This window comes from Manis javanica, chromosome 3 (assembly GCF_040802235.1).
Source record: "Manis javanica isolate MJ-LG chromosome 3, MJ_LKY, whole genome shotgun sequence".
Lineage (NCBI taxonomy): Eukaryota > Metazoa > Chordata > Mammalia > Pholidota > Manidae > Manis > Manis javanica.
Genome location: NC_133158.1, coordinates 26,795,727 through 26,811,810, shown reverse-complemented (window position 1 = coordinate 26,811,810; position 16,084 = coordinate 26,795,727). Strand labels below are relative to the sequence as shown.

The 16,084-nt window shown below is 38.8% G+C and overlaps 1 long non-coding RNA gene across 2 annotated transcripts in view; it reads left to right on the top strand.

Annotated features, from left to right (window-relative positions):
* The window catches only part of LOC140848322 (uncharacterized), a 92,304-nt gene extending 81,194 nt beyond the window's left edge, over positions 1 to 11,110 (top strand). For both annotated transcript variants that reach the window (XR_012128983.1, XR_012128982.1), the window contains exon 4: positions 10,997 to 11,110. This is a non-coding gene — a long non-coding RNA (uncharacterized lncRNA). The remainder of the gene's footprint in view (positions 1 to 10,996) is intronic.
* The last annotated feature ends 4,974 nt before the right edge of the window (positions 11,111 to 16,084 follow it).

Below are 16,084 nucleotides of genomic sequence, written 5' to 3'. Positions count from 1 at the left end.
ATGCACTCAGTTATCTGAAACTTGAAGATCCCATTTCTTTAAGCCTTAGGGCGTTTTTGAGTCAAATTAATGCTTAAGAAGGATTTGCCACTGGGTAGATGATTGTGTGGTATTTTACAATGTTCTTCATTGCATGGAAATTTTCTTGAGGTTGGCAGGTGGTCTGGTGTCCATCTAACCTGTTCAGTGACCAACTTATCCTATAACACAGGTGTCTGAGATTTAGGTGGCAAGCACCCTAATGGCACCCTCATTCCCACTAATAATAGGCCTATTATTCCTTTACCTCCTGCATACATTGGCAGAAACCAATAGTAACTGAAGAAGTGGAACTATGGACAAGCCAAGAGAAGGCCTTAGGCACATACTACCAACTGTTCCCAAAGTGAACTACAGATTGAATCAGCAGAATCCAACAAATACAGACTGCAGACTAATCACAGGCTAGGGACTCAGGTTCTGGCTGAAACCATTTGTCAGCCCAAGCTGATCTGCTAAAGTAAGATGTGGACTGGAAAGCCAATTACACGGGGAGCTGAACACAAACAGTGGAGCCTGGATCTGAAAGGAACTTACCTGTGTCCCTCAGAAATGGCAAAAAGACAGAGGACTCCAAGGGTTAGCAGGTACCAATGCCTTTGTTTCTTGTGCCAAAAGCCATCAGAAGTCTCCCTCAATCTCATTACAGCCACCAGTGTTAAAAAACAAATTTCAACTGAGTAAATTTTAAAGATATTATTGGTATTATTCAACAGTTATGAATCAGGCAGCATCTAATCTGACAGCTGTACAAAATGAAAGATTTGTATAAGCATAGGAGCATGGGCACAAAGAAATTACAGTAGGCAAGAAAATGGACTGGCTATTGCAGGTTACTTTCCTTTAGGGGAAGGCAGGGGTCTACCAGGCAATTCCTGCTTGACCATCCCATTTCTGGGAGGTCCCAAACTATAGTTAACTTCCAGTTTAGTGGCATGGGGCTTAGCATAAGTGACTCCATTTTTGGCCTGTTGTATTATTTTTAACATTAGATATTAACTGAGTTAAATAGACAATTGAGTGAAAGACCTCATGTTGCTCGGTGTGAACATTACCATGCTGAAAAGAAGACCTTTAAAAATACATGCTGCTTTTTTTGTTCCACAAGCAAGTATTTCATAGTATCTTATACAGAGCTCAAATAACATCTAAAGTTTTTACTGAGGTATCTATTTTCCAAATGGCCAGATCATTCCAACTGTATGGGTCAATTTTGCATGATGCTTGACAAGTAAGAAAATAATTTTTTTAATTCTTTAAAAGTTTTGTTCTATTCACTTCCCCTTCACTCTGGGAACATAGTATGTATATTTATTTCGGGTTATCCATAGTACAGCTGTTCAAGTCCTTGTGGAGCAATCCAACCTAAACTTAAGAGTGAAAAGAACAGCCTCAAAAAAGATCTGAGTCTGTTGGAAAACTGGAAAAAAACAAGTCCTTAAAGTAGAGAGACCTTGGGACACATGGCATAGTAGTTCCTTTGGAAGTATTTTGAAAAAAAATCTCTGTTAGAAAAATGAATAACAACAACATGGTTGACATCAAGTATGGACTTGATGTCAGATATGGAGGTCAGAACACCAACAGAGATAGGCTAGCGGCATTACAATAAGGGAGAATGTGAGAACACAGTAAAATACCCATACCTAGCACAAAAGTGTGGGGCCTATAAGAAATATATATTCCATAGAAGTTGAGGACTCAGAAATATAAAGAAGTCAATTCTTCCTAAAGATATGTATAATTTCAATACAATTACTATCATCATATTACTGTATACTTTTTGTAACAATAGATACTTTAAATTTTATCTGGAAAATTAAGTGGATGAGAATAATCAATAAAATTGTGGGAAAGGAAAATGAGCAGTTTTGAAAACAGGTGTCAAAATAATATCTTAAAGCTATGGTAATGGGAGCCGTCTGTCTGGTTCTAGCATAGAAATACCCAAAGACTAGTGGAAATAATCAGTGGTTTCTTAAAATGCTGAGTATATACTGGAATTCATCAAATGAAAAGAGTGGGAAATCATGACTTGATATATAAACATGAAAATGGTAGATATAGAGGAGATATATAGGGACTTGACACCACAAAAATCATAAAATTATCACAGCTAAAAATACAATAAACAATAGCCAAATGATAAACAGAAAAATAGACAGTCTTATGTTCTAAACTAGCTTTTTAAAAATTTTTTGGTTTCAGGCTTTCTTTTCTACTAATAAGCTAAAGATTTTTGTGGGGTGCTCAATGCTTATGAGAATTAAATATTTACTATTTTGGAAGTTAAACTCTGAAACAATTTTCAGTGTTTTACTTTAAAACAGCAAGCTAATACCTATTCCAAGAGGGGTTCCAAGATGGTAGTGTAGAAAGAGCATGAACTCACTTCATCCCATGTACACATAAAATTTATACCCACACCTATACCAGAGCAATCCATGCTGAGAACTGAGGCCTGAGTAGAGCACCTTCTGCACAAAAATATCACATAAAAATAAGGCAGGAGAGACAGAGACACAGTAACAGAGGGAGCCTCACTCCCAGTGTGGCTCTGCAGTATGGAGGGATGTCACTGAGGGCCCATAGTGCAGATCTGCCTGCCCTGGGGCACAGGAGGAAAAGCTGTTATTAGGAGTTTAAAAGACAGGCACACTACATGAAGGAAACTGATTTTCAGAATGGAAGAACCCAGCAACAGGTGGGGGAACTGCTAGAATTCACTCTAGGAACAGGAGTGCTATTGTTTACATTCTCCCCATGTATTCATAGTATGGCCCAGAGTAGGGTAAGGGTGCACACACTAGCTCCAGACTTAACCAAGGTGTCTCTTGGACCCTGCCTGTGCCCAAACACACTTGACAGAAATCAGCAGTCCCACCAAGGTAGCACCAGTGCAGTGCCCATGTGGATTCACTGGTGCCCAGACAGATCACCAGACCCCATGCCTCGCCCACTGCCTTATCACCCCACCAATACTGTAACCCCAATGAGTGCCAAACTAGAAGACCCCCAGCCTATGCCCTGGAAGCCCCAGCCCCAGGACACTCCAACCCACACCCACCTGGCCTCCAGCTAGCCAGCCAAAAGTGCCAGGCACACATAGTGTACCTAAGGGGCATTCCTACAAAAGACAGCCCTTTTTCCTAACTTACAGAAAGTCAAGCAAAATAAGGAGACACAGGAATATGTTTGAAATCAAAGAACATGGCAAAACCACAGCAAAGAACTAAATGAAATGGGAGTTAAGCAATCCATCTGATAAAAAGTAGTAGTGATAAAGATGCTAATCAGACTTGAGAGAAGAGTGGATGAACTCAGACAGTATCAGAAGGAACCACTCAAAGATAAGGAATACAATAAACTGAAAAATACACTAGAGGATGCAGAAGAATGGATCAGTAATTTGCAAGAGAGAGTAGGGGAAAGCACTCAAAAACTGAAAAGCAGAAAGAAAAAAGAATGAAAAGAAATGAGAGTAGGTTAAAGGACCTTTAGAACAATATTAGACATCCTAACACTCACATTACAGGGGTCTCAGAAGAAGAGATAGGCATAGAAAGCTTATTTGAAGAAATAATAGCCAAAAACTTCCTTAACCTAGGGAAGGAAACAGACATCCAGGTCCAGGAAGCACAGAGCGCCCCAAACTAGATGAACTCAAGGAGATCCACACCAAGACATATCATAATTAAAATGTCAAAGGCCAAAGACAAAGAAAATCTTAGAAGCAGCAGGAGACATGCAAGGAGTTATGTACAAGGAAAACCTGGTAAGGCTATCAGCCTATTTTTTTTAGCAGAAACTCTACAGGCCAGAGGGAGTGGCATGAAATATTCAAAGTGCTGGAAGGGAAAACCTATAACCAACAAGAAAGCAAGTTTATCATTCAGAATGGATGGGGAGATGAAGAGCTTTCCAGATAAACACAAGTCAAGCACCACTAAATCAGTCTTAAAGAACTCCCTATACCATTTCTTGTTAAGAGAAGAAGCCATAACTAGAAGAAAATTATGGAAACAAAAAAGAAATTCACTGATAAAAGCAAACATAGCAAAGGTAGTAGACCAGTCACTTAAAAGCTGGTGCAAAGGTTAAAAGACAGAATAGGAAACTCAATTGTTTCTAAAATTAGTTAAGGGAATTACTAAATAAAAAACTGTAAAAGACAGCAAATGAAACATGGAAAGAGTAAGAAATGTAATGTTGTTAGAATGCATTCAAACTTGTGACCATCAACTTAGAAGACCACATCAACTTAACTTACTGCTATATATGTAAGACATCACATATAAATCCCATGGTAACCTCAAACCAAAACCAGTGATAGATACACAAAGAGAAGGGAATCCAACCACAGCACTAAAAGTCACCATGCATGAGGGAAGATAGCAAGATAAGAAAGGATCAGAGAAGAACAACCAGAAAACATTTTACAAAATGGCAATAAATACATACCTATCAATTATTACCTCAAATGTAAAATGGACTAAATGCTCCAATCAAAAGACATAGGGGCACTGAACAGATACCAATTTGCCACCTATAAGACCTAGACACATACAGACTGAAACTGAAGGGATAGAAAAAGATATTCCATGCAAATAAGAACTTAAAAAAAGAGGCTGGAAGCAGTACTTATATCAAACAAAATAGATTTAAAACACTCTAACAAGCCACAAACAATGACATTATATAATGACTAAGGGTATAATCCAGCAAGAAGATAAAACAATTATAAATATCTATGCACTCAACAGAGGAGCACCTAAATATGTAAAACAAATATTAACAGAAAGGAAGAAATTGTCAGTAATACAATAGCAGACGCGGACTTTACACCCCACTTATATTGACAGATAGATCATTCAGACAAAAAAAATCAATATAGAACAATGGCTTGGAAGGACACATTAGACCAAATGGACTTAATAATATATGCAGAACATAACATCCCAAAACAGAATACACATTCTTTTCAAGTGTACATGGAACATTCTCCAGGAGAGCTCACATGATAGACCACAAAGTAAGTCTCAATAAATTTAAGAACACTGAAATAATGCCAGGCATCTTTCTTGACCCCAACAGTATGAAACTGGAAATCAATTAAAAGAAAAAAACTTGGAAAAAACAAATGCTTGGAGGCTGAACAGCATGCTACTAAACAATCAATGGGTCAAATGAAGAAATCAAAGAAATCAAAAGACTATTTGGAGAATAATGAAAATAGAAATTCAAAATCTTTACAATACAGCAAAAGCTATTCTTAGAGGTAAGTTTATAGTGATGATGAAGGCCTACTTCAAGAAACAAGACATACCCCAAATAAACAATCTAACCCTATACCTAAAAGAACAAAGTCCAATATTAACAGAAAAAAGGAAAAAATATCAGAGTGAAAATAAATGAAATAGAGACTAAAAAACAAAAAGATCAATTGAGAGTTGGCTCTTTGAAAATACAAATAAAACTGATAAACCATTTACTAAACTCATCAAGAAAAAAGAGGATTCAAATTCAGAAATGAAATAGAAGTTACAGACACCATAGAAGTACATATGAGTATAAGACTACTATGAAAAAATATATACCAACAAATTTGACAACTGAAGAAATGGATAAATTCCTAGAAACATTCTATCTCCCATGGCTCAATGAGGAGGAAGTAGAAAATCTGGAAGACCAATTACTAGTAATGAAATTAAATCAGTAACAAAAACCTCCCCACAAGGTATAGGACCAGATGGCTTCAAAGGAGAATTCTACCAAACATTTAAAGAAGAGTTAGTACCTATCCTTCTCAAATTGTTCCAAAATACTGAAGAGTAGGAAAGCTTTCAAATTTATTCTACAAGGCCAATATCACCTTGATACTAAAACCAAGCTACTACAAAGAAACAAAATGACACACCAGTATCCCTGATGAACATAGATGCAAAAATCTTCCACAAAATATTACCAAACCAAATTTTAAAATATGCTAAAAGGATCATTCACCACAACCAGTTGGGATTTATTTCAGAGATGGAAGGATAATAAACCACATGACCATCTCAAAAGATGCTAAAAAAAGCATTTCACAATATTCAATATCCATTCATGATAAAAACCCTCAACAACATGGGTATAGAGGGAACATATCTAAATATAATAAAGCAATATAGGACAAACACACAGCTAATATCCTAGTCAATGGCAAAAAGCTGAAGCTTTTTCTTTAAGGTCAGGAATAAGACAAGCATGCCTACTCTCACCACTTTTATTCAGCACAGTACTGGTCATCCTAGTCAAAGCAATCAGAAAAGTAAAAGAAATAAGAGCTATCTGAATTGGTAAGGAAGAAGTAACTGTCACTATTTGTATATGGCATGTTATGTAGAGAAAACCCTAAAGACCTCAAAACCGAAAAATGATGAGAACAAGTAATTCAGTAAAATCACAGGATACAATATCAATATGTATTATCATATCAATCTGTTGTTTTTATATACAAACAACAGAGAAATGAAGAAATCGATTCCATGTGCAACTGCATCAAGAAGAATAAATATGTAGGAATACATCTAGCCAAAGACATGTACTTTAAAAACTACAAGAGGTTGATGAAAGAAACTTAAGAGACAAATGGAAAGATATTCCATGCTTATGGATAGATATTAATATTGTTAAATGTCCATATTGTCCAAAGAAATCTACAGATCTCGTGCAATCCATATCAAAATACCATAGCATTTTTCACTGAAATAGAGCAAATAATCCTAAAAAATGTATGGAACCACAAAAGACCCCAAATATCCAAAGCAATCTTGAGGAAGAATAAAGCTGGGGGTGTTAGGCAACCTGACTACAAACTATCCAACAAAGCTACAGTAATCAAAACAGTGCAGCACGAGCACAGAAACAGACGCATCAATCAATGGAACAGAAGAGAGTCCAGAAATAAATCCATGCCTAATGGTCTATCAATATATGGCAAAGAAGACAAGAATACACAATGTGGAAAAGATAGTTCTCTTCAAAAATGCTGTTGGGAAACTTGGACAGCTACATGTGAAAGAATGAAACTGGATTACTGTCTTACACCACACAAATAATTAATTCAAAATGGATTAAAGACATAAATATAAGACAGGCAGTAAACTCTAGAACACTGGCATTTGTAATTTTTTCTGGATGTCTCCCAAGACAAGGGGAACAAAAGCAAAAATGAACAAGTGTTCAAATTAAACAGCTTCTGTACATCAAAGGAAACCATCAACAAAACAAAAAGTTGTATGAGAGAATATATTTCCAAATGATATATCTGACAAGGGGCTAATATCCAAAATATATAAAGAACTCATACAACTCAACACAAAAAAACACAATTTATCCAATTAAAAAATGAGCAAGGACTTGAAAATATATTTTTCCAAACAAGACATGCAAATAGCCAATGAACACATGAAAAGATGCTCCACATTACTAATGAGGAAAATGCAAATCAAAACCACAATGAGAAACCACCTCACACCACTCAGAATGGCTAACATCAAAAACACAGGAAACAACAACTGTTGGTGAGGATATGGAGAAAAGATATTCCCTGTACACTCCTGGTGGAATTGCAGATTGGTGCACCCACTGTGGAGAAAGTATGGAGGTTTTTCAAAAAGCTAAAATTAGAAAAACCATACAACCCAGCAATTCCACTTCTGGAAATTTACCCAAACAAAACAAAATCACTAATCTGAAAAGATATAAGCACTCCTATGTTCATCACAACATTATTTGCAAGAGCCAAAATATGGAAGCACCGTAAATGTCCATGGATAGAGTAATGGATAAAGAAGATGTGGTACACATGTATGATGGAACTCAGCCATAGAAAAGAATGAAACCTTGCCACTTGAGACAACATGGACGGACCTAGAATGTATTATACTGAAGTGGGACAGAGAAAGACAAATACCTTTTGCTTTCACTTACATGTGGCTTCTAAAAAAAAAAACCAGAAACAGACTCTCACACACAGAGCAGACTGGTGGTTGTCATAGGGAAGAGGAATGGGGAAATGGGTGAAGTGGAAAAAATTAATGAGAGTATCTGATATTTTTATATAGATAATGGTAACACTGTATACACATGTCAAAATTCATTGAGCTGTGTACAGTAAGATTTGTGCATTTTTTAATGTACTGCAATAAAAAACTCATTAACTATTAACAGAACTAATGTTTGTATTAAAAAGTTATTTTTTCCAGAGGACTACAGGTGGGGGATAAAGATGGTGGCATGAGAAGTAAGGCAGAAATATCCCAAAACCACATGTAACATGAAATACAGCAAATACAATTAATCCTTAAAGAGTGACCAGGAAGTAGACTGCAACAGATGGCTTACATCTGTGGAAAAGAGAACACATCACAGAAAAGGGTAAAGTAGCAAAGCTGCAATCCGGCAGGACCCAAGCCCTCCCCCACCCCCACTCACCAGCAGGAGGAAGAGAAACGGAGCAGGGAGGGAGTAGAAGCCCAGGACTGCCAAATACCCAACCCTGGACATCTGCTCCAGGAGCACGAACCCACATTACATGGTGCTCTGGAGATTAGAGAGGTTGGAAAGCAGGGATATGTGTAATACTCAGAGACACTGAGATTAGAGAGCCCAGATATAAACCCACATGTATATTGCTACAATAAAGGAACCATAGATATACAGTGGGGAATGACAGCTTCTTCAACTGCTATTAGCAAAACTGGACAACTATGTGTAAGAGAATGAAACTGGATTACTGTCTAAGTCCATACTGAAAAGTAAACTTGAAATGGATAAAAGACCTGAATGTAAGTCATGAAACCATAAAATTCTTAGGCAAAAATCTCTTGAATATAAACATGAGCAACTTTTTCCTGAATACATCTCCTCAGGCAAGGGAAACAAAAGCAAAAATGAACACATGGGACTACATCAAACTAAAAAACTTTTGTAGAGCAAAGGACATCATCAGTAGAACAAAAAGACATCCTACCAATGGGAGAATATATTCGTAAACAACATATCTGACACGGGGTTAACATTCAAAATATATAAAGAATTCACATGCCTCAACACCCAAAAAGCAAATAACCCAATTAAAAAATGGGCGGAGAATCTGAACAGACACTTCTTCGAAGAAGAAATTCAAATGGCTAACAGGCACATGAAAAGATGCTCCACATCACTAATCATGAGAGAAATACAAATTAAAACCACAATGAGATACCATCTCACACCAGTTAGGATGACCAACATCAAAAAGACAAGGAACAACAAATGCTGACAAGAATGTGGAGAAACGGGAACCCTGCTACACTGCTGGTGAGAATGTAAATTAGTTCAACCATTGTGAAAAGCAATATGGAGGTTCCTCAAAAAAAGTAAAAATAGAAATACCATTTGACCTGGAAATTCCACCACTAGGAATTTTCCCTAAGAAAACAAGATCTCAGATTCAAAAGACATATTTTTTTTTTATTTTTTTGTTTTTTATTTTTATGTTTATTGCAGCACTATTTACAATAGCCAAGATAGGTAAGCAACCTAAATATCTGTCAATAGATGAATGGATAAAGAATGTGTGGTACATATACACAATGGAATCTTATTCAGCCATAAGAAGAAAACAAATTCTACCATTTGCAAAAACATGGATGGAGCTAGAGGGTATTATGCTTAGTGAAATAAGCCAGGTGGGGAAAGACAAATACCAAATGATTTCATTCATATGTAGAGTATAAGAACAAAGGAAAACTGAACTGAAGAAACAAAACAGCAGCAGATCACAGACTCCAAGAAAGGACTAGCAGTTACCAAAGGAAAAGGGGGTGGGGAGGGAAGGAGAAGGGGATTACAGGGTATTTTGATTAGCACACATAATATTGGGGGGTCACGGGGAAAGCAGTATGGCACAAAGAAGACAAGTAGTAAGAAGACTCTGTAGCATCTTACTACACTGATGGACAGTAACTGCAATGGGGTACTTGGGGGGACTTGATAATATGGGTGAATGTAGTAACCACAATGTTGCTCATGTGAAACCTTCATAAGATTGTATATCAATGATACCTTAATAAAAAATAGTTTTTCAAAGAAAAAAATGATGAGGACACTAGCATTGTTTTGCATTTTACTTACCTTTTCAACTCTGCTTCTGCAACCATGGTTGACAAAGATGAGCAAAAGAACAAGAAAACCCCAGAATTGCTGGATATTAAGGATCATTAAAGAGTGGAACCAGCAAATACCTACCTTCAGACTGTAAAAAATAAAAATAAAAATAATGGAAGGAGTGAGGGAGGTAAAAAAAAGATGAACCCTTACCATTTTAAGCCACTGTTGTTCAAGTGCTGGGTCCCTTGGGGCTGAAGGCAATTTTAGGAGGTTGAGCTTTCCAAATTACAGTGGTTCCATCTTTCCATCACCAATCCCACAGTCTTCTGAAGAGGCTGAAAGTCAGGTAGAACCCATGGTTCAAAGCCCTTTTGCTGACAAAGGCAGAACCCCAATGGTGTTAGTGTGAGTGACCTCCCACTACCCTTTCCTCCTCTGTGTTTGCACAGATGCATGGCCAGTAACTTGGGCTTTATAACTAAGTAAGGAATAAGATTTAGAAATACGAATTGTAGGAACAGAATGAAAGACTATTAGGAGAAGAGCATGGTATCCTGTTCTAAGCAGGACCACCCGAATCGGTTTGAACTTAGATAGTTCAAGATATAAGAGCCACAATTAAGTGAAATAATAGTGGGACTCTGAGCTCAAGCTGATCTGTTTCTGATTCAGGTAGGGTCATACTATGGCCAGAGTCCTGGTGGGGGAGGACAGGGAAGGCTGCGTCTTCCAGACTTCTGCCCAGAACTCAGACATGCACTGCTTCTGTGTGGTGGACTCTGTGTTACATATTTACCTAATGTTTCCTTTTACTCTTCAGGACACACAGGAAGACGGCATTTCCACAGCCTCCCCTGCAGTTGGGGTGGAGCCACGTGACTGAGTTCTGCAGAAAGGAATGTGGGCAGACCTGATGCAGACATCAAGCCTGGCCATGAAGCTCTGCTGTCCTTCTGTGGTAGCTTCTGAGGCTGCCTGTTTCAGATAGCATCATCCGCATTCAGAGGAAAGGGGCCACAGACAACCATCGAGCACTGACTGCTGAGTAAAAGACAAACACTTGTTAATTTGTTACTGCAGCGTAGTGTAGCTCTCCTGACTAATCCACAACTCAAGAATGAATGTTTTAAGATCTGTAGACTTGATTCTTGACTTGGATACTATAATTCTGACTATAAGCAGTGAAGCCTATATAATTATGTCTTGGGCAAAAGATCAGCTATGTGGGAACCTGACTAACAGGAACGACAAAGCAGACATAGCTAGGTGCTCAGCTAACAAACTGGTTTGTGATCACATACTGGACATCCCTCGGGAGCCTCCCAGCAATATTTCAGGGTGGGGGTCACTCTAAGAAGAGTTCACTGCTAACTATCACATGAATGGAGACCCAAGAGAGCATTATTTTTGAAGATATGGGAAATGTAATCTTTTTTTATGTCACTGGCTAGTATTTTGGGATTATCTTTTGTGTCATGCAAAAAACAATCAAAAGCCAATCTCCAGTCCCAGTTCCAAAAACAATAACACCCATCCCTTTTCAAAGCTCTCCTTCAGTGTCTCAAGAGCCTTGTGATGTGAGTGGAACTGTCCAGCTTGAAACAAATGAAAAACCTTATGTTTCTGGCAACTTAGAAGCTGTCTTGGAGCAAATGTCACACTGCCAAATGGGAATCTATTTCAACCTGCATCTTGAGAAAGGACCTGGTATTTTCTATGCATGTCAGGCTCATACTTATACATGTAGTAGGCAGCTGACGGACCCCTGAGACCAGTCCAAGCTAACACCTGTAAGAAAAGAAACCTCCATGCAGGAATGATGACCTGTGGGAATTGCATCCCTGTGCACAACAAAGGCCATAATTCTCTACTGTTCATGTAAGAACAGTTATGCAGACTCTCTTCTAGATGGGTGACCCTATTATTCATTAAGTTATCATCTTTTATTACAACCAGGTTGAGTATTTCCTAAGTTTTAAAACAAAACAATGGTGGCAACGTCACTGTTACACTCCAAGGAAATGTATGTGTGTGATTTATCAAAACGAAGAAGCATGACCTCTTCATCTCTCTCCATTTGACCTGATACAGCCTGAGAGCAAATCCAATGGCCTACATCTGGTTCCAGCCCACTAGGCTGCCTACATCTAAGGTAAAGCACACTCCATGTTTCTTGTGTAGTGCAAAATAATCCCACCACTACAGGACCCACAGCATTGAATTATTCATATGATTCTTACATTAAAATCCATTTTATCAACACCTCTGGGACATAGGTACTTCATTTGCAACTTTTGGTAGGCCTTCTTCACCCCAGCTGTGGGAAAAAGAAATGTTTATTTAATTAGAGTTCATCACTATTATGCCAAACTGAGTTTATATTTCCTGTAAAAGAACAGGTGGTATCTTGGGGTAAAGTCAAATACAAATATTATGATGTACTATTTTGTAAGACAAAATTTTAAGAGCCCAGTTTGTCTCAGTTTTATCATATGTCCTTGGGCAAACGTGAAATCTCAAATTGTTTTACATTTGGGCATTTAGGAGGTGAGCAAGAGAATAAATATTTTTCCATACTATCAGCAAGGTTCTCAGTGAGTCCTCCATAAAGCAAGTCAGTTTTACAAAAGTATTCTGCTTTTGACATAAACGTGTTCATATTTTTTACTGTTGACAGATCCTTCCCAACTTAGAGGTGATTTTACAGTGAGTGTGTCTATATTGTGTTATCGACCACTGGTGAGAAATTCCCATTGTAAACTGATCTGTGTTGCTTACAATTTTCTCATCAGCAGTCATTGTGGTTTAGTTGCTGGGTCCTCAGAACTGGTGAAATCAACTCTGCTTTTAGTGAGAGCACTGCTAAGGTTTGAATAACTGATTCTACTTCAGGTCTGAGTGTCCTAAACACCAACTAAAAGTATTAACAAGAGTAGAGAACACATGGGGCTCTCTTGCTCTAACACTGACCATATTTGATATGTTACATGATACATAATAATTGTTCTATAGATTAGAGCACCCAGAAATAAACCCATGCCCATTTGGTCAACTATTTTATGACAAAGGAGACAAGAATATACAATAGAGAAAGTACAGTCTATTCAATAAATGGTGATGGGAAAACTGGACAGCTACATGCAAAAGAATGAAACTAGACCACTATCACACCACACACAAAAGTAAACTCTAAATGGGTTAAAGACCTAAAACCATAAAACTCCCAGAAGAAAACTCTTGAACACTGGTGTTTGTAATTTTTTCTGGATATGGCTCCCCAGACAAGGAAAACAAAAGCAAAAATAAACAAGTAGGACACATCACACTAAATAGCTTCTGCACAGAAAAGGACACCATCAACAAAATGAAAAGGCCAACCATGGGTATGGGAAAATATATTTCCAAATGATATATCCAATGAGGGGCTAATATACAAAATATATAAAGAACTTTTACAACTCAACACCAAAAACACAAATAATCAGATTACAAAATGTGCAAGGACCTGAATAGACATTTTTCCAAACAAAACATACAGATGGCCAATGGACACATGAAAAAGATGCTCTACATTTCTAATCAACAGGGAAATGCAAATCAAAACCACAATGAGAGATCACCTCACACCAGTCAGAATGACTAATATCAATAAGACAGGAAATAACAAGTGCTGGCGAGGATGTGGAGAAAAGGGGGCCCTTGTACACTGCTGGTGGGATTGCAGACTGGTGCAGCCACTGTGGAAAGCAGTCTGTAGGTTCATCAAAAAACTAAAATTAGAAATAACTTATGACTTAACAATTGCACTTCTGGGAAGCTACCTGAAGGAAACAAAGTCACCTATCTGGAGAGAACTGTGCCCCTCTGTTCATTGCAGCATTATTTATAATAACCAAAATATAAAGGCACCCTACATGTCCATCAGTAGATGAATGGATAAAGAAGAACTGGTACATATACTCAATGGAATATAACTCAGCCATAAAAAAAGAAGTCTTGCTTGCCATTTGTGATGACATGAAAGACCTAGAGGATATATGCAAAGGGACACAAGGCAGATACTGAGAAAAGAAAAACAAACACCGAAGTAACTTATAACAGACTGATAGTTGTCACAGGGAAGGAGAGTGTAGGGGTGGGTAAGATAGGAGAAGGGAAAAAAGTGGTATCTTGATCTGTATGATGGCTACATGAGTGTATACACATCAGAATTCAAGCTGTACACTAATATTTGTACATCTTGTAGTATGTACATTAACATAAAAATGAAAATAGTTAAATAAATTATATGTATAAAAATATTGTCCTGTTCTGAATTGAGGATTGTACAGATGAAAAGGCCAAAATACAGTTATCAGTCTCTAAGAAGAGCAGAAATATACATGCACCTTTATGCTGGAGAGTTTATGAAAAGTGCATGGTGAGAATTGCATGTTTATGTGAAATGATCTTTTCCATGTTTACGCATATAACCAGGAGGGTGTCCACTGTGGTCTAGCCTGAGGTTTGTGCACAGTGGATGACCTCACCCTAGTTTATCTTAGGGCAGAAACACAAAGCACCTCTAATACTTTCCTGAATGGCAAGCATGAGAGAGTGGGAATGGAAAGACACAGCTGCAGGAGCCCTGGATCCCACTCAGGGAGGACAAGGAGGCTGATTAGTTTTCAGTGGTCTCTGTGACAAAGGAGAACCTTCAGCCTCTAAGAATTTACATTATCAGGTAAACTATGAAATCAGTGACAACCATGACAGTGATGAGAATTAGCTTTTACTGAGCCCTTTACTGCTTACCAAGCTCTGTCTCCTTTAATCCTCATAACAATCTGAGGTAAATATGACTACTAGCCTCCATTTTGCTAACAAGGAAACAAAGCTTTAGCATCAAAAATAATTCACCTAAGGTCAGGAAATAAATTCAGCATGGCTTAAAAAGACTGAAGCTAGATCACGGGAAGATGGCGGCGTGAGTAGTTCAGAGGAAATCTCCTCCCCAAAACATATATATTTATGGAAAATAAAATAAATACAACTAGTCCTAAAAGAGACACCAGCGGATGCAGGACAACAGCCAGGATACATCTACATCTGCGAGAACTCAGCATCACACAAAGGGGGTAAGATACAAAGGGGGCAGTACCCGAACGCTCCCCCATCCCAAAACCTGGTGGGAAGAAAGGAGTCAGAACAGGGAGGGAGTGAAAGCCCAGGACTGCTAAACAACCAGCTCTAGAAATCCGCACCCGGAACAGAGACACAAGGTGCATGGGTGCTGGATATTAGAGAAATGGAAAAGCAAAACCCGTGGGCAGGTCCCTGCAACTGGCACCCCTGAGACAAAAGGAAAGCAAGTGCTTTCTGCCAATCTTAAAGAGACAGGGACCCCATAGCTGGATGAAGTTGCCTGGCAGCTGGGAGTACGAGGGAAACTTAGGCACCCTAAACAGAGGCAGTGCAGCTCTGAAGCCCCTCACAGGACTAGGAAGCCTGCCAGTCATTCCTCCAAATGGCACAGACCCCGACACATGGGCCCAGTAGCAGGAGAGTGGGAGCACGCGCCAGGGGCGGAAGTGCTAGAAGGAATTGAGAGCAGATCCATGTGCCACAGGGCTAGCCTGAAGCGGCACGACCAAACAGCCCCGGGCATGGCTCGCGTGCACCAGCAGCAGTGAAGCCAGAGCCCGGTAGAAGCCTGTGCAGAAAAGCCCCAAGCGCACTGGCAGTGGAGCCAGAGGGAGCAGGTGCACTCCCAGGAGCCGACCAGAATCCCAGCCCAACGCACAGCGGCCCGGGCCAGACTCAAAGGCCGCTGCTGCCACACAGCTGCCCGGCAGGGTCACTGCTAGCACGGAGGAGCGCACCTGGCATGCTTGCCACTCCCCAAAGGGCTCTGCGCTGCTCTGACGGA